The sequence below is a fragment of the Gambusia affinis genome, linkage group LG20 (genome assembly GCF_019740435.1).
Source record: "Gambusia affinis linkage group LG20, SWU_Gaff_1.0, whole genome shotgun sequence".
Lineage (NCBI taxonomy): Eukaryota > Metazoa > Chordata > Actinopteri > Cyprinodontiformes > Poeciliidae > Gambusia > Gambusia affinis.
In genome coordinates this window covers 16,435,086-16,454,429 of record NC_057887.1, presented here as the reverse complement: position 1 = coordinate 16,454,429, position 19,344 = coordinate 16,435,086, and the positions used below count along the sequence as shown (strand labels likewise).

Below are 19,344 nucleotides of genomic sequence, written 5' to 3'. Positions count from 1 at the left end.
AGCTCTGGACTGTTCCTAATTTGAATTTGCCTGCTGCCAAACTCTCCTTCCAAGGAAAATGCAATTTAAAAAATTTAGGAGAAGGAAAAAACTGACATGAATGTAATTTAAGACTGATGTGAGACACATATTTATAAATAACCACCTTCCTAGTTTATCATTCTGGGAAGCTGAGGAAAAAGTCTTCATCTGCAAAATACAAAGTTAAATCATTTTTATCACCTCGCTCTCTTTTATGAAGCATTTAAGGGTTATTTAGAGCCCAGGAGAACAACTGATTTTCTGCAGCAGTTGTTATGCAGGATATCATCCTTCCATCTTAGAAGAACAGATCTTTGTCTGAAACTGAAGCACTGGGTCTTCAGTGGAGCAAAAATATTAAGCTTGGGCAGCAGAGGACACTTCTCTGGGTCCTTAGGAACTACAGTAAATCTTCAGACAATTTATCCAAATAAAAGCTACTCTGCATGGAGGGACCAGAAAAACAGGAAACTACATGAATAACCAAGATCAATTAGCAGGCCATGACCTTCAGAACTCCCCAGAAAGACACACATCTCACATCAGTGATGAAATATTGAGACTGACAAGTCTAAAGGGGCCACAATGTAAATCTTTAAAGCCAAGGTAGGTTTGGAAATGATGTACACAGGCATGCAGGAGGAAATGAGAGATAAATGGAGATCATTACCAGGACATATGTACTTGTAACTTTAAAACAGAAGAAAATCAGCAGACTATTATAAAATTAACCAAAACAGAATGACCATATTCTTTTTTGGTTAATGTTATGACATGCTTGAAAGCATGTTTGAAAGTATGCTTTTAAACACTTTGAAAGCATAAGTGTTTGAAATCACAGTTTTTACCACAGTCATTTCCCACTACATTTCTTTGTGTGCAGTACTTTACTTTCTGTAACATGTGAATGGCACAGATCTCTACAGATCAATTATCGTGCACTGTTTTTCACAATATTTCCATTACTAGTCTCAACTAATTATTTTTTAATCATACTGAAATTGGCAATCAACAATATTATAACACAAAGTGATTCAATCTTTGATCACCAGGTCTGTTACCTTATGTATAAAAATATATTAGTCTTAAATCTAGGCATATTTCTGTGTTCTGAATGCTATTGCCAACGACCAGTGTCTGGTCTGACTTTAACAATTGTAATGAACACTGCAGACTTCCTGACGCTGCAGAAGACCAAATTGTGAGGCATTAGTCACAATAATGCATATGTTATAATCACAGAGAACTTACTTAAAATTCAATCCGCTTTGGCATCATTATCGTGTATCAACAAAATGAATGACTCCTTCAGAGTATGGTAATTATAATTTGATAAATCATCAGCAGAAAATTAACTAGATGTCAAAACATTCACTGGGAGGGGTGATGAATTGAGGATGATTGTGGTGATGAATTGTGTTAATCTGCGCAGTATGTATCCAGTGAAATGGCTAAACAGCCCAAGATGGATGGAGCAGAAAAGCTGCAAGGTCAGACTATAAAGCTTTGAGGAAAAGAGAAATAATGGAAAAGCTCTGCCTCGGTGCATGTTTGACTTTAGTCACTTGTTTTCCCGATTTTGTTCAAATAATACTGATTCGGTAACCTGATGACATTAAAAGCCAGATATTTTAGAGCCAGAAAACATACAAAACATAACAAATTTACAATCTATATCCTTATTTGTTTAGAAAAAAAATCTCTTTTAGTAGGAATGATGTGTAGTCGCTTACTGGCAACACCAATGTCTGTAAAAGGGTATATTGCGCCAACAGAAACACTTTTTGCAACAGAATTATATTTCACAACTGTACTCCTGGCTTTAAGTCAACTCAAAACTAATGGGAACACATTCATCACAGCACATTCATCATCCACATCTATGACGAAGATCTCTGACGAAGAGTTAAAAAGTAGGATACTGAGGCAAACTGTGTGTGTTTTTATGCATGATAAGCTAATCTGCAAAGAAAATGTAACGACTTTCCTCAGTTTTTACTTTTTATGGGTCCTGTCAGTACAAAATGTTGTTTATAGGACGCTTTAGTAAAATAAAAAATAACCACCCCTTCCAACCATTCTTCCAGCATCTTTACCTGCAGGAAAGATGCTGGAAAGTTGTAAGAATTTACTTAATCGTTTTTTGTGTGTGTCTGAGCCAAATGAGGGAGAGAACATTTTACCACAGATGCTGAGCCACCATTGTTCTGCTGCATGTGCAACCTTAGCTTTAAGTGACTTCTAAGGGCAAGTAACATGAGAAAACAAACTGCTCGCGGACTAAAAGAGGGTAAATGATGTCACAGCCCTGAGAATAATGTTTTGACTGCTACATTACTGTATTGCAACTGAACTATTATGATTTAAACCTGGACTTGTTATGTGGAGAAAATAAACACTTCCACCATCACAGAGTGGTTCCCCAATTTAAAGAATTCTGGTGGAGAAGTTGTTTGGAGAAATGGGGGAATTTATGTAGGTATGAGAAACAACTCTACACAGAAAAAGAGCAGACATTGCAACATGAATCCTGAATGCTATTGGAATGAATATTTCCAATTAGTTTTTGTTACAAGCAATGTGTCCCCATCGTTATAAGATACAGTCAAACGTGGCTCTCCACAGAGTACTTTTAAATTCCTCCATGGGAGGCTGGTGTGTTAAATCTCTAAGCTATTTTCTTTCTTTTGATATACTTCTCACTAAATACTCTACCATCAAAATATTTTTTAATCAAGTCATATTTCATGTGAAGATCTTACTTATCACTCATTTTATTCTGAGTGAATGTTGTGTTTTGCATAGATGTTCAACTTTAGCATTTCAAACATAACTTCACCCTTTGGTAATGTTCCCTTTGGCTGTGTTTATGGCTGCCTTGTGTTCACTGTTTGACACATATTATGAATTTACTCATGAATTGTTTCAAGCCTGAACACAAATGAAAAGGAAAAGTTATTAAAATATTATATTTGTCTCATAAAGATCCAGAGATGAAATATAGGTTAGTCAGCATGTTGATAATCCAATAATCTATCATTTCACCTTTGAGCACTAATACTGAAAAATGCTGGTCATGCAACCCTCCCTTCCACACATCTGTAATTGTGCCCCCCTCCTGGATGTTCTTGATGTGAAAGATGTTGCTGCTAAGTGGGAGAGGTCAAACACTAGTCTAGATATTTATTACATGTGCTGAAACCAGATGGAGGCAACACATTCATCACAGCACAGTGTCACCGAGGTAACACCCTCCTCACATAAAAAAGCTGCTCCCTCTTCCCAGCAGGAGCACTGGCCTTTACTGGTGTTTACAGCGACAGGGCTTGCGTTGCTTTAAAAGCAGCCGGCCGGCTGCCGAAATAATCATCTCCACCTCTCTCTGCTAGGATTTCATCGACCGAGGTGACGTTGGAAACTTTTGGCTTTTTATCGATACTTTCTGCTCTGTAGCTGGGGGAGATATTAAAGCTGCAGCAGGGCAAAGAAGGGCGTTCCTGACACTTGCTCCCTCATTTATCAGTCTCCTTCATAGGCCCCGTCAGTGACAATGAAAAGATTTCACAATACCGCAGGCAGAAACTCATTCCACCAGTAATCCATCATGCTCAGCCCAGCAGCCGTTCCACTGACCTAATCGGTAATGCCTGGCTGCATGCTGGAGACTTTTTAAAGCACTCTTTTCATTAGGTCTAGTTAGAATGAGGAGAGTGACTGGGCTAAGCTCTGTTGCTGCATGTGTCTTTCAATTCCTCCACATTATTTGGAAAATAAAAACATAAGTGTCATCCATGACTGTTCACCTATAAATATAAGGCATCCATTTCTTGTTTGGATTCTTCATTCATGCATCTTTGAAAACTACTGATAAGAGTATAGTAAATACAGCACATTCAAATTATCAATAAGTAACTATTGATTAATAGACAAGTAGCATGTAAAAACCTTTGCTCTCCAAAGATTCTATACTCTTGTGCTCCTTTCTGCTAACCAGCTATTTTTTATGATTTTATGATCTAGTTGAAATTACCTAAATCATTTGCTTCCTTTGGTGACTGCACAATGTGTCAATTGCCACCAAATTTGTCAATTTTGCAGTCACAAAAGTGTTTGTAACAAAAGTATTTGGAACCTTTTAAGCGTTGTGTCATTCTGTTTGTCTAAAAGCCATCCGCCGCAAAACAAAATGTGAAACTTCTTTTATTTGTTTTAGTCGTTTTTATGTCTTACTTTCAAGGGGTCCTGAACATTTGTTCACGTATTTCATTTTGCGCAACTTTGGCTAACATATAACAAGTTTGTGCATTTTTGGGAAAAATACATACTGACAGTTTTTTAAGTGCTGATTTCACATTTTGGACCCCAATCAGAAATACATATTTCAAATACGCTATCATGGCAATTTAATGTTTTTATTTAAATTACTTTATGGTGTTGAAATAATTTCAGAAATTCCTGTTTTATTATTATCCATTGGATACTTCTTCATAGTTTTGCATGTTTGGGATGAGAAAAAATTCATTTTTGTTGACATTTTAATTACTTTGTACTTAATGTTGCTGGACACATTTTACGTGCCCAGGCTAAAATGATACTTTAATTAAATTAAAATTTTCTAAGTGGGTTGAGGAAAAAATAAACTTTTTCCATTTTTCCAAAATAAGAAATACTTGGACCTACAGTATAACCCTATTTGGATTGTTCTTGCCATAAATGTTTGCTTTGATACATACACCAATTTGTTCATTTTGGAGTAATATCTGTTTGTCTGACACCTTTTTTGTGCTTACCACCTATCTTAAAGGTGTGCAGCCTTTCAAAGTGACCTCTGTGAGCCGGCAGAAGCAGTGACATACTCTAAGTTAAGATGACGTTTTAAGCCAGAGAGATTTCAAAAGGGAGCCACATATCTGTGCAGAGTGGGCTGCAAGGGGATTCTGTGAGAAACTGAAGCAGTAAATTTTATCCAATTTTAATATGAATGCTTGCAAAACCCTGGCGGTTCGTAAAATTTTATTTTTTTCTCCTCAAATTTCCTGTTCTTTTGTAATCCTGTTTTTTTATGACTGCAGTTAAGAACTCATGGAATAGTCATCCATGCTTCAGATAAAATTCATTTTACTGATAATTTATGAGATTGATTTAATTATGATACCCAGCAAGACTGGTTCCATTATCGACCCTGAAGTCAATTAAAGTAGCTACATTAAAAGTTGCTGCTCACAAAAGGCACATAAATCGACATCAATTGAAAAAACAAAAAGCAGCAACAAATATTTCATGGCCCTCCAAGCCTTAAAATAATTTGTGCTTTATTTCAATGTTATATTCTCTCTGAGAGTGGATACATTTCTCCAAATCAACCATGGCTTAGAGGGCTTCTTCAAAAGTCCCCCTCTCCCTGAATACCCCAACTCCTAATGAACAGAGGTAGGTTCAGCCAGGGCACAGGGCTGCTGAGAGTTTGGTTCCAACTGCGTGGCCCTGCCAGCCCCAAGTTCAAGCCGCACTCTGGTGAGCATTAGTTAACACACAGGAGGAAAGCAAAGAGGATGGGGGAAAAGGAGAGAGGGGTTCAGGAGCGCTCTCTGACCCACTGCTGGCTTTTATAGAGAGATTATTCCCTAAACCCCCACTGCTGAGCTTTCTGGCACATTTCTCTTATCTACATCACTCCTTTTTCACTGCTTCCATCTATCACAGCTGTCTGCTGTGACCTGTCTTTTAGTAAGCCTCTCCATGATGGGTGTCAGTACACGTTGCCAACATTTGGGTCAAATTAAGCTTGAACAAAGGTCTTCACTGTCCTACATTAGAGGAAAATGTAAAACACACAATACTTATCCTCTCATTCTCCTGCCAAACACCCTTGGAAAGGGAAATCAGGAAGAACTTTGGGCAATGGTGCAACTTCAGATACATGTTTAACCTTGGCTTGTTCTGTTCACATTAGTTCAGGGGAATAGTTTTAAAGATACTGAAATCTGCCTTAAGACAGACCATTAAAAGACCTCGAATGGATAAAATCTGGGATTGTGAAGATTTTCAAAGCCAATAGTCAAATATTTAATATATTTTCCACAACTGCTTCTCTTTGGAGGTTAGGGTTTGGACTAGACATATTGGCCGGTAAGAGTTTGTCATGGTATAATAAACGCTTGCAAAACATCCAACTGTTTGAATCAAATTATTAGAAGATGGATCTTGTGGGTTACACTGGGTGATTTAAACTAAACATATTATTCTTCATGCCATTTAAAGTGGCCTTGAGGATTTAATATTTTTGTTTGACAATGACATAAAATTCTGTGAATTAGGTAACAAAGTTCATCTGTTGAAAACTATATTTTGGGATGGATCAGGAATCTGAACTATCAATAAAAACCCGGTGAAGGCAGCTTGATTCTGTGAATGTTTAGAAATGTTTAGTTAGGTTTTTGGGAGGATTATCAAATTTTTTTAAAAACATTATTATGTGCAGACTGAAGAGTAAATTGAGAAAAAAAAAGTTTCATTGTTTCATAAAAATTCAAAAGGACAACAGAGCAAGACTAGTGTACTCAAATAAAATCAGATGGAGTACAAAACTCTACTTTATTTAAATCTTTGTGTACACTGCTGAAGCAGTTTATCTATCGCAGCCTCAATTCAGCACAGACAGTTTCCTCTAACGTCACACCTTATGCCTCCGTGCTTCCAAACCTTAATTTTAAAACGCCTATCAGATACAAAGTTAGTAAAGTTTGAGTCATCTTCTAGCAGGGAAAACCTTGACAAAGGAAAGCGCTCACAGTATTTACAGAAAAACTACAAACATAATGCATAGCAGTCTTAATTTTTTTTTTTTTTTTTTTTTTTTTAAAGTAACAAAAAAAACTGAAAAGCAACAAATAGTTCTGTTGGTTCACTAAGACACTATTTAGAAAAAGCTTTAAGAAAATCTCCAGGTTTTGTAAAGTTTGTCGTCATTTAGTTCTGTGAATGTCTCTCTTCATTGTTGCTGCTGGCAAAGCTGCTGTTTGTGGGCGGATGTCACTTGATGGAGGTGTTGAGGTGGTCTCTAAAACACCCATTGGACAGAGGGTATCTTGCCTGACCTCTGCATATTCACCTCGATATATGGGAAGCACAGACCTTGATTCTATTGAACTTTCTCTGAGTGTCTCTGTCAAAGTATATTTTGAAACGAAACGGGAAAACAAGCTTTAAACAGTGCAAAACAAATATTTCTAAACCCTTAGAGGCTAGTAAGGCACACATCCTATTATTCTGCTAACTATCAGCAATTATCTCCCTGTCAAAGCTCTAGGTGACAAATTCTCCCCATATCCCGCCTGGCAGTATCATCAACCGGACATGAGCTTCATGTGATGGAAACTAAATCACTGGCTCCACTCACAGTCCTGACAGACAAATGGCGTGCCTTGGAAAACGTAGGCCCATCACTCTGAACTGGAGAGGGGAAAAAAGTCTCTCCCTCCCATTTGACCTTCTTTTATTCGCAGAGAGAGGAGATTAAATACCACAGATTCTGTATGTATGGTCTGTTTCCAAAATATGAGAATTATTAATGGCTTTTTCTGAGGGACTGTTTAATCTTTTGCCAGGTTGCAGTCATCATTTTTACCTTGGGCTGTTTTCTTTCCTTACAGATGGTTCCAGAAAAACAGGAACTGTTCCCTATCCTTACAGCAAAGGCAAAGGAAGTGTGTGGGCAGCGTCAGGGCAGCAGAGTGATCATCCCTCTTGAGGCGGTGTAACATAATGATGTTAATAGTATTCAAAATTTACCCCTCTGCGTGAATGGATGTGAACAATACACAGACCTGGCAGGCACACCAAACAAGCTTTAACAAATGAACATCAGTGGACGGTTAATTGTTTCACACCTAAACTCTGGTCTCTTCTCTTTACAGCGTGACAGATTTTACCAGCTAAGGATTAATATCGCTTGTTGTTATCAGCAGCATGCTAGTTTAGACCACAGATGTGAGAAAGCACACCTTCCCTGAAGTGCGCATACTTACAGACAGATGCCACTTTTCACAATGAGGCCACAAATCAAATCCCAAAGCCGGAATGACGACTTGATCACAAGAGCATGACACAGTTAGTAAATTATTCTCTTGTCTTTTTGACCCCATGGCCCATTGAACTTTGTCTAAAAAGCCCAACTGGTGGTTTTAGTGCGTTTGCAATTCCATTGCATAATTTGCATAACACAAAAAGGAGCTCAGTTGGCTGTGTCAGCAGCTCTTACTAATGTTTTACAGTTGACATGGACATGACAACAGTATCAAGATGTATTGAGGTTTCAAAAATTTTAATGTGATGCAAAAGAAAGTACAGAAGAAACTAAAGTAGTGCCAACTATTCTTCTTGGTAAGACTGTAAGATTTACCCAAAATATACTCCCAATTCATATCAACTTGTTTTTGTATTACAATATATGTTACTATGATAGATTTTGCACCACAAAACAAACAAAATTTGGAATATTTTATTCTGGTTAAGTCAGTTTAATAAAATAACAAGAAACTAAAGCTATAGAAAGCCTTAATGTAACCTTGACAACCAATACATTAATGTTATAGCAGTCAGAATAAATGGTCTTTTTGTCAGAAACAAAATCATGCTTTTTCTTTTCACTATAAAGAAATAATTTCAACTTAAATTATTATTTGTACTTATATACGGCATTGACATCTTGTGCAAAAGAACAATAATCTTGTGCAAGATTACTATTAAATGATAGTATATTGTTAATCATCAAAAATGGTGGGTAGCGTAGCAACAGCAAAATATTCTATCAAAGTAAGAGTAGGATGATGGTGCTGCATGTTTTTTGATGACATTATGTGAAAAGCGTTATTCACCGGTGATTTTAATTGTTTTTCTCATTTAATCAAAACACCACAAGTACAAAATTGTGTTTTTTCGACATTAGCAGAATATCAACAAAGTTTTGTAATTTTGCATATTTGTAATGAAAATGCAGCTTTCATCTGGTGCATTTTTGATTGAAATTTGCTCGTTTGTCATTCAGTGAAGTAACTCGAATTAGGTAGGGTGCTAACAAAAATTGTCCTCAAGCAAGAGTTCAAAAATAATATTACTAAATAATATTATTAAAGTAGAAGTAAAAAAACATACTGCAGAAAATCTACTTCAAGAAGATTTTTTTTTTTTTTTCAAAAAGTTACTCAAGTACACGTACTAAATCACAGTGGTCACAGTACCCACTTCTTTTTTCACACTACTTTTGTTCATGGGAAACATTGTTTCCAACTTACAAAGTTTAAAACTAGAAGGTTGTTAATTTTTATTCTTTTGGCCATCTCCAAAGTGCTCTGGTCCGCCAGGCCAAATTGAGTTATCCATTACAGCTGTTTAAAGATTTGCTTCCTTCTTTCCCTAACCTGGAACGTTATTTTTCTGCGCTATTCCACTTGATTCAAATCTCCCTTACAGCACAGTCTGGACTCCCTATTATTCACTTGAATTCCTCCAGCAGGATGGCTACCAGGATAATCAGCGACTGGAAGGTGAAGTTGTGAATGATGACATAGTTTTTCTGCACTGGCAACTGCAGCGGATAAAGTGGACAAAGCTGTTCAGTCTATGTTAACCACTCTTCCAAATATTGAATTAACATTAACAGTCGCCTCATTCAGCTTGGCTCTTCTGTCCTTGCAGCAGAGATTAATTTTTTTTTTATAAAGCAGGTTATTTCAAGCAAACTTGATAGGGACAAACTGGCACATTACATATGACGGGTTGGGTAAAATTTAAAACGTCAACAGAGCCCAAGTTTCCAGGAAGTGATCGTTTTTCAATAGCTGAGGGTCCAGACCCTCTGTAAGAAGCAAATAGTTTATAGCCATGGGCAAGTTTTTACCAAGAATTAAGAAACTCCCAGTGGTTTCCTTGTTCTTTTGGCCAAAATACATTACTGTACTACAACAAATTACTATATTTCTATTGTTTATTTTAGGCCTATTTAGATTGGTAATGTGTATGTCCACAACAATTATGTTTTATTAGAAGGGCTTAGAATAAAAAACAATCCAGACAAATGAAATGCAATATAAAAGTTCCTTCCTAGTTCTAAACCCATTTATAGTGATTGATACTCACTTAGTATGACTCCCATTACATTATTCAGCGCTAATACAGTGCCCATTGAAATTACATGCAGATGACCAATTATGCAAATTAGGTGATTACATCTTCAGCAACTTTTAGTGGCATTTAAAACACCCAGTAGCCCTTTCTCATACCAAACAGTTGGGTTAAATTAACCAAGAAAACTTGAAAACACATTTAATCATCTTTTAGACTTAGATCACTCACAGGGTAAAAGAAAGTACCTGATGGAGTTTAATAGAAAACTAAAGTTTTAAGCTGTGTAATTGCTTAATTAATCGAGAACTCTTAGCGGTGGAATAAAATGATCAAATGTCCTCTTTTCCAAAATGGCAAGATTTTCATTGATTTTAAGGACAATGAAAATCATACTTAAATTGCAATTCCTGGAATACAACATCCTGTCTTTCATGTGAAGGACCTGCTGCCTATTGGGTTGTTCACATCTGTTCATAGACAACAGGCTGCTCTGCAAAGCTGCTGCTGATGTTTACAAGATGTCAAAGTGCATGGTAGCTTTGCGGAGGAACTGGAAAATAAATTTCCTTTATACCGTCCCTGTTACAACAAATAGGAGGCTGAGTGTATGGCGCACATGGCTACCATATGTGTTTCTGTTTATGACAAACGGGTCAAAGATCCCTCACGTTATACGGACACAAAAGCCATGAAAACACTATTCAAAGTTAGTAATATATTGTAGTTACTTGATGAAACATTTTAGTTACCGTCTATTTGGGAACTGCTTACTTAACTCCTTCACTATTTCATGTCCTCGAAGGTATGATATTATGTTTTTGAATTTTTTCAGATTCCAGTCATGAGGCAATTCAATGGGAATAGTTCGCAATTTTGCACAAACTTGCAGTCTACTCTAAGGACAGGTCTATGTATCTGATATATACAGTGACATCCTATTTAGCAGCAAGGGTTTGCTTAGGGATATTTTGGTTGCTCAGTGATCAAATTGGACCAAACAGTTTATAAAAAGTCTTCAAGGTCAACATTAATGTAGGAAGGGTTAAAACACCAATGCATGGGAGTGATACAAGAGCAAAAACTGGTAAAGGTGAAGAAGATGGGTAATACTACAAAAAAGTCTTAGTGTAAAAGTCAGTCTCCCAAAAATTCAAAGTTGGAACAAACTATTGGTCATCCTCTTTTTGTCGATTAGACTTTCTGCACTAGCCCGCAACTAATTGACCTAAAAACGCTGGGAAAAAGCAGCTCAGAGCCCAGCCATCATGACCCTGACTTTGACAGGTACCTCACAAATCTGATTAATCCCTTCAGCTGAAGCTTACATCAAAACTGACTTACCATGATAAATGGCATTACTAACACCTCAGCCTTCTTCAGATTTCCTTGGAAGAAGGATTGAGTTATTGATATATTAAATCCATCCACTCGCTCCCCTGTGAAGGATCAAAACCACCCAAAACTGTGTTACATAATGGTCCCTTTGCCCTTGGCATTCAGTGGGCTCTTGCAAGGAATCCATATTGAGGGACATTCATGTCTCAGTGGGATACAAACTTAATTAGCAACTTCTACTGTGCTTTAAAGGCTGTTCCCCCTATCTTCACCAATATATCACCTGGCAGAGTCAATGGAAGACAACTTCAGCAGCCTTTTCTTCCTGACCTTGGCATTTCTTCTCAGCCGTGGATTATTGATAATTTTCCGGCTGTGGTGCCTCTCCTCATTTGTCATGATTATTGCTGAATTTTTACTCTGTCATCCACAAGCGTGGATCAATGCTTGTCGACTTTTCTTTTGTCATATTGGCAGCACAAATGTCCCTTCTTCTCCAAATGAGGCTCCTTTTGCCACCCTATCTATTAGCTGTCTGTCTACACAGCACTTGATCCTTTGTTGGGTCAGTCTATATGTCATTGTCCAAACAAAAAATAAAAACTGACACTTTTGCATTGCACAAGAGCAGGAATCAAGCAGATAAACGGATAACACATTGTTCATGGGGTTTTTGTGAAACTTTAAACTGACTGGCCACTTTATTAGGTATATTTTAAGAATTTATCAACACATAACAAATCAGTCTATCACAGGCAGCAACTCAACTCATTCATAAATATAGAATTTACTGAAGTTCAACGTGAGCATCAATATGATGAAAAAAAGGAATCTGTCTGCCTTTGAATCAGGTGTGGACATTGTTTCCCAAACAGGTTACTCTGAGAATAATTTAAATAAGAGGAAATATTCAGTGTGTGGCAGTTGTGTGAATAACACTATCTCATTGACGTCAAGAGGAAAGAGGTGAATGGGCAAACTGGTTTGGAATAATAGAAACGGAGCAGAAGCTCCAATAATCACTTGCTACAACTAATGTATGCAGAATACCATCTTTGTGTGGACAACATGCCTCATGGTGAATGTGGCACAGTGGGTAGAGTAGTCGCTTTGCGGTCGAGCAATCATGAGAACAATAGCCGGCCACATTACATTGTGTGACTTAACTCCCAGTTCCATACTGGCTTGTGTATTTGTGTATGACTCTGTGCTTGTTTGAGTGTTAATGGGTAAATGTGGCTCCAGTGTTAAGTGGACTGCTAGTGTCATAAGCAAAGTCAGTCCAACTTCTATCTGCTAAAGACAAGAAATTGAGGATGGAGCGTTTGATTTGATTAGTCTGAATCTATCGCTTCCAGTATCAACAGTTCAGGCTGGTGGTGTTTGCTTGGTGCAGAAAAGTTTTATTTTGCAACACTTAAGGACTGAGCACATTTTAATGCCTTTTAGACTATGTCCACAAATTTCCTTGGAAACCCATGTTGACCTAACACTACTTCGGTCCCTCCTGTTGTATATTTCACATATACCAAGGACCACATCGAAACCCTTTGCTACCATTGAAAGTTTTAATTATGAACAACATTTTGCAGAATTAAGATGCATTTGAAATAATGTGTTAATGTAACAGCAATGATTTATTCAGATATTAGTCAACATTTTCAATCCAAGGCCTTTTCAGCAATAGTAGCATGAGGAAATGCCTAACTAATTCCTTAGTTAATTACAAAAAGTGTTTCTTTTATACAATACTAAATAAATTCAACATGTAAGGGGTTGGATAAGTGCCAAAGCTTACCTTTCTTTTGTTAATGATGAACTCCATGCAAAGCAAGAGCATATTCTGATGGCCACTTCCAGCTCAAATCATCTCTGATGAGTTCATGAGCATAACGGTGAGTTCACTGCACTCCACAGTCACCAGATCTCAATCCAATAGAGCCCCTGTGGGAAAGGGTGAAAAATTAGACTCTTGTCATGAATGCACTGCTGCTATAATGTCAGTATGAACCAAAATTTCATGGGAATGTTTTTGACACCTATGCCATCAAAAATTAATTCAATTCAGCTCACACATCTTAAAAATAATTGGCTTATGTTATTTACAACAGGGCCACGTTTCTCACTGAACTGCTCTTCTAATAAAATGCGCTGGACAATCCAATCACTCAAGAGTCAAATATTCCATGTAATAAGGCCACATCTGTCAAACTGATTAATGAATTGTCACAGCAAAAGGAACCAGTTGGAGCCAGTAGCCGCTTCAAGCAGCTCACAATCCATCTCAGTCGGCTAGATGGTTAGTTCCTGTAGCCAGGCCAGTGGCATGGCTGGCTTCGTCCAGCTCTACCATGTCTACACCTATTCCTCCATGCTCCCTCCTCCTCCCTTGACTGGCTGAACAGGTCTGACAGGCGGATTCCTTTTCTTTTCAATGTATTAAAGGCACTTTCCCGCTCTGACAGCCTGCTCTGTTCTGCCACCTTCTAGCTGGGGCTTCACACTACTCTGGGCAGCCACTACGTCTTGACAGACCACTGTCACTTCCCATCATCCTCTCTGTAGATCCTGTTCTCCCCCTTCTAAGCACGCAGACCCAGTTTCCAACCAGTGCAATTATTTTTTTTGACAAGCCATCCATCAGCTTTAACTTTAAAGCACTTTCCACTGATACCCATTGTTACAGTTCTGTGGCTTTTTATGCAGGCGGCAAGAGAGAATATGATAGCAGACATTCAGACTACCCAACCATGTAAATCTACTTTGTTCCTTTTTTATTTCTAATTTTCTGTTCCATTTTTTGCCAAATTATGCATATTTGTTGTGCATAATATGCCCTTGTCAAATCACATTAACATGTCCTTTTATGCCGTCAGTAAAGGTTATGATTGCGCTTTACAGAAGGAGCAGGAGATAAAGTCAAACCTAAATGCATAGCTTTACTCTTACTATGAGTCATGGCACTGGGATACATTTCTTTAAGACAAGTCACTGCAATTACACGACCTGATAAAAGAGTGACCTGACTCATGATCCCTCGGATTGCATAATTAGAATGACAACTTTTAAAAATGTTAGCCAGATACAAAATATGACTTATGCCCCAAGGAGATCTAATTATGATCTCCGACACCGAGTTAATGATAGAAGGTGGGAGTAGCATCTGGGGATCTGGAGGGGACAATCTCTCAGCATGTGACATTTGCTGCCTCCTAACAACTGGGGTCATCAATGGGCATCAGAAGTACATCCCGCTGATTGGGAGTTTATGTGTGGAAGTTTTGTTGTATGAGGCCAAAATAGATTATATTTTCTGTAATGACTGGGTTTTCTGCTGCATTCTCTAACATTCTGAGATGTTCTGTGAAATTTTACGGAAATAGTAATCTCATAATTTCTAGCTCAAGTGGCCCTGACATTAGCCGGTCAGAAACTTAAATCCAGTCTTTTTCCTGTCAGTATCAAAGTGCAATTTTGGACACTCTTCAGTGTGGAAGTCGTTACAGGGGGAAGGAACCTTAACCCAGCCTGTCAATAAGATATTTGACTTTTAAGCAAACACATGTATGAAGCTACTGTAAGGTTTAAAACACAACAACCAATGTCAGCTATTCATTAACGTGTGAGAAACAGAGAGAAGGTCGAAACAGCTTCACCCTCTACTGCAGTACTGCAATGTGTCATGGACCGAGCTGGATTTAATCTGGATTATGACGGGCATTTCAAGTCAGGGTTTAGCTAAGAGACATGTCTAAAATCTTCAGGGAATACATTTGACTAGTTAGTAATGCTAATTGCTAATAAAAGACAATGCATTCTTTTTGTAAGATGTTTCCTACTTCTCCGTTACAATAAAAATGCCTAATTTAATCTTAATTTTGTCAGAGAAGTTGGAGGCTGCCAAGAAAGAGTTCAGTGTCTAAAATACCTACTGTGTGCATAAAAGGTTGCGAAAGCTAGTTAAATATTATATTCATTAGTCACTTTTAAAATATGAATCATCCATCCATCCATCCATTTTCCGTTCACCCTTGTCCCTAATGGGGTCGGGAGGGTTGCTGGTGTTTATCTCCAGCTACGTTCCGGGCGAGAGGCTGGGTTCACCCTGGACAGGTCGCCAGTCTGTCGCAGGGCAACACAGAGACATACAGGACACACAACCATTCACACACACACTCACGCCTAGGGAGAATTTAGAGAAACCAATTAACCTGACAGTCATGTTTTTGGACTGTGAGAGGAAGCCGGAGAACCTGGAGAGAACCCACCATGCACAGGGAGAACATGCAAACTCCATGCAGAAAGACCCCGGGCCGGGAATCGAACCCAGGACCTTCTTGCTGCAGGGCAACAGCTCTACCAACTGCGCCACTGTGCAGCCCAGTATGAATCATAATAAACCAATATAAACCAAATCCCACCTTAAAAAGAGCTCAAAATTTCTATTTTGTAATTATTTTAATCCTCATACAAAGACACAGATCAGAAATCAGCTGCAAAGCTCTAATTGGTGCATCTCTAGTACTCAAGATGATTTTTGTTCAATTCAATGCTTACATTTAATGCTTACATTTAATATTGTTAGAAGATGTCCTGGTAGATCTGACAACAAAAATGGACATTTTTACTCATAAGTTAATTTTTACAAATAGTCGAATGCATTTTATTTCAAAAAGCACAAAGTATTTGTGCATTTGATTTATAGAAATAATTGGACAAAGCACTTAATTGCTGCTGCATTATTCTCTAAGTAGCAAAGCTGAAGTGCTGAGCAGCTAAAGAACACATTAACACAGGCAAACAAAGAATTTTTTTTTTTCCTGAAACTGTTCAACAGTGACAAAGTGTGAACATATGGCACAGAATGACCCAGATGGTCTTATCACCCCTGAAGACCGCTAACTTATCTCTTCTTCCACAAGATTTCCAAAGCAGGTGTTGATGAGACATAATGAGAAACTCCACATTCAGTTTCAAGTCTATGATTTGCTGTTTATTGGCTATTACAGGCATTAATCTGACCCCACAGACGGGGGAACATTCGGTCTGTGTCTCTGCATAATCAGTCGAGGAGTTAATAACACACAGGTTGTCACAGCTGTTGAAGACAGAGAGACAAGCTGCCCTGGGTGACAATATGTCAATGGTTGTCTAGCAGATGAAACTGTGGATATTAATAAATCAAAGTGACCCCTACCTGAAGCCAAACAGATGCAACACCTGGACATGTAAATTCCTGCATAATGGGTGCCATAAATTTAAATCGGAAAAGCTCTGGTTTAATAACTGCGCAGACAGCTGCAAGCGGGACAAACAGGTTGTGCTTAATGTAAAAGACAGATATGGAGTAGCAAACATCATCTGCTCCCTTCACTTAATTCTAAACTGGGTAAAGAAGAATGTAGACCCACTATTTCTCTACTTTCTCCTGATGAAAACCATATATCAAGGAAGAAGGTGCAATAAAGTGTGTTTAGGTACGTAAGGTGAGAAGTGTGTTTGTCAGAAACAGTAGCTGGCTGGCAGTAAGGGGGGGTAACCTCCCGGCTGCTGTCAGTATATTAATCACCACTGATGTGTGTTGTAAAAGGATTGCTGCAGGAAATAAAGACACCATGGTGTCAGCTGCATTGCCCTGATGTGACTCCATCAGACAAGAGGATGCTTATTGACAGGGTGAGAAGGGGGAATGGACAGAGAGAGAGAGAGGGGGAGACAGAGGGAGCAATCAGTCCTCGAGTCAGTCACCTTGGCACTGCTGCAATGTCACAAGAGCCCAGACCATTATTCCTCCAAGCCCACAGGAACATTATTTAAACTCAAACCTCAACCAGTGACTGACCTGAATGTCACCAGAAGGACAAACATCAACGCATACACAGCTGGGCCCAAAATTATTCACATCTTTGGCATATAAGAACAAGAAATATGGTCATTTAATATATCTCTCAAAAGATATAAGAAACTAAAGGTCTCATCAAATATCTTATATGTTTTTGTTGACATTTTATTTGTGAAAAAACTGCATGCTATTAATTGTTTTATAATCCTCAATAATCAGTGAAAAAAATCTTAACTGACATAGCAATGAAAGCCTTGTTCTAATGGCATAGTTCAAATATTCTAGAGATTTATCATTGGTAATGACTTCTAAGTCTTCAAGACTGGATGACCTCCTTGCCATTATCTTAATCTTTAACTCAATCCACAGACTCATTATCAGATTCAAGTCAGACTTCTACTACATGAGGTTAACATTACTTCCAGCCAGAAGAAATATCCAGGTACCTTGGGGGGCTGATGCCTATCTCCAAGAGTCATTGGGTGAGAACGATTCACCCTAGACAGGTCACCAGTCTGTCTCAAGGCAACACAGAGAAACAGGACAAACAGCTTTACACACACAAACTGTCTCATTCACTCCCGAGGGGGAATAACCTAACATGGACATGGAGTACACTGAGACGTTCTCCCATGCTTGCTGAGAAAGAACATGCAAACTCAATCCAGAAACAGTCCAGGCTGGGATTTAAACCCAATACCCTCTTGCTACAACTAGGAATGCAATGATATGAAAATTTGAGCCAATATTGATATCTGAAGTGAATATTGTCGTTATGACTGATCACCATTATTTACAGATTTTGTATATTTTTTGCATCTTGGGGAATAAACAACCACCCTGCTAATTTTACCACATGACCAAACTCCACTCCTACCACTCCAGAAACAAATGGCAACATGATGGAAATAGATATTGGTTGCTAATATTGACCCAGTTTTATTTATTAATGTTAGAAAATGACCAGCATTGGGTGGTACCAATGTTTGTGCCATTATATCATCTTGTTATGTCTGCTAAACCTATCACTTGCTGGCTTTTTAGTTGGATGAAAGTGCCTAATTAATATCCACCTTGAAAAACAGTGGTAAAGACCCATTAGAATTACTTTTTTATTTTTAATGCTTTCGGTATTTAAAGGTGTTATAGCTCTAAAAGAGATTTACTCCTTAAGCCCATAACACGATGACTTGCTTACACATGCAGAAAAATAGGACAACCTTAATGTAAAGTTTAAAAGAATTTGAAGAAAAAAAAACTCTTGATGGCATTTATTTTGGAGACTTTGGGGCATTTGCAATGAGCCAATTTGTATTAACGCTAAAAAAAAAAAAAGATAGAGGAAACTTTCAGAGGCTGCAATGCTGCACATACACACACATGCACTCACACATCCTCTGTAGAGCTGTCAGTAGATCAAAGCACTCAGTCCTTCATCAAACACCCTTACAGAAGCACAAAGCCGTACACTGACATTGTATGACCGCTGACGTTTCAGACAGCACACACAATTTAACTTTACTGCACGTTCCTGCTAAACACCCTGGAAACCCTACACTAAATACTAGATGATTACTGCTGCTCAACAAGCAAGTTAAGCTGCTGGGCCAAATGCAGTATTTTATAGTTGGTTGTACTTTAAGAGGAAATAACTCTCAGTACAGAAAATGATCATTATTACATGGCACAAAAGTTGAAGTAATGTAATTTTTTATCCATTTGATTTTACTGTATTTGACAAAAACAGTCACCGCCAGGAGAAATTATACACAAGGTTTGTAAACGACTCAAGTAAAGTAAACTCTTCCAAAGTTGTTTCTGCATGTAGCAGTTGTTAGCATATCAGCCTCTGCATATCTAATACTGTATATAAACATCCAGGAACGACATAGTCTAACACAATCTGCAAGTATACAGTATGCAATTTGATTTATGTATTTTACTCAAACATTTTCAAGGCCCGAATAAGCATGACTAATAAAAAAGCATGGGAAAATATTTGCATATCTAGACTATATGCG

At 38.0% G+C, this 19,344-nt stretch overlaps 1 long non-coding RNA gene across 2 annotated transcripts in view; it reads right to left on the bottom strand.

The window, feature by feature from the left end:
• LOC122822704 overlaps positions 1-19,344 on the bottom strand; it is a 129,767-nt gene that overhangs the window by 18,352 nt on the left and 92,071 nt on the right. For both annotated transcript variants that reach the window (XR_006369198.1, XR_006369201.1), the window contains exon 3: positions 13,280-13,425. This is a non-coding gene — a long non-coding RNA (uncharacterized LOC122822704). The remainder of the gene's footprint in view (positions 1-13,279; positions 13,426-19,344) is intronic.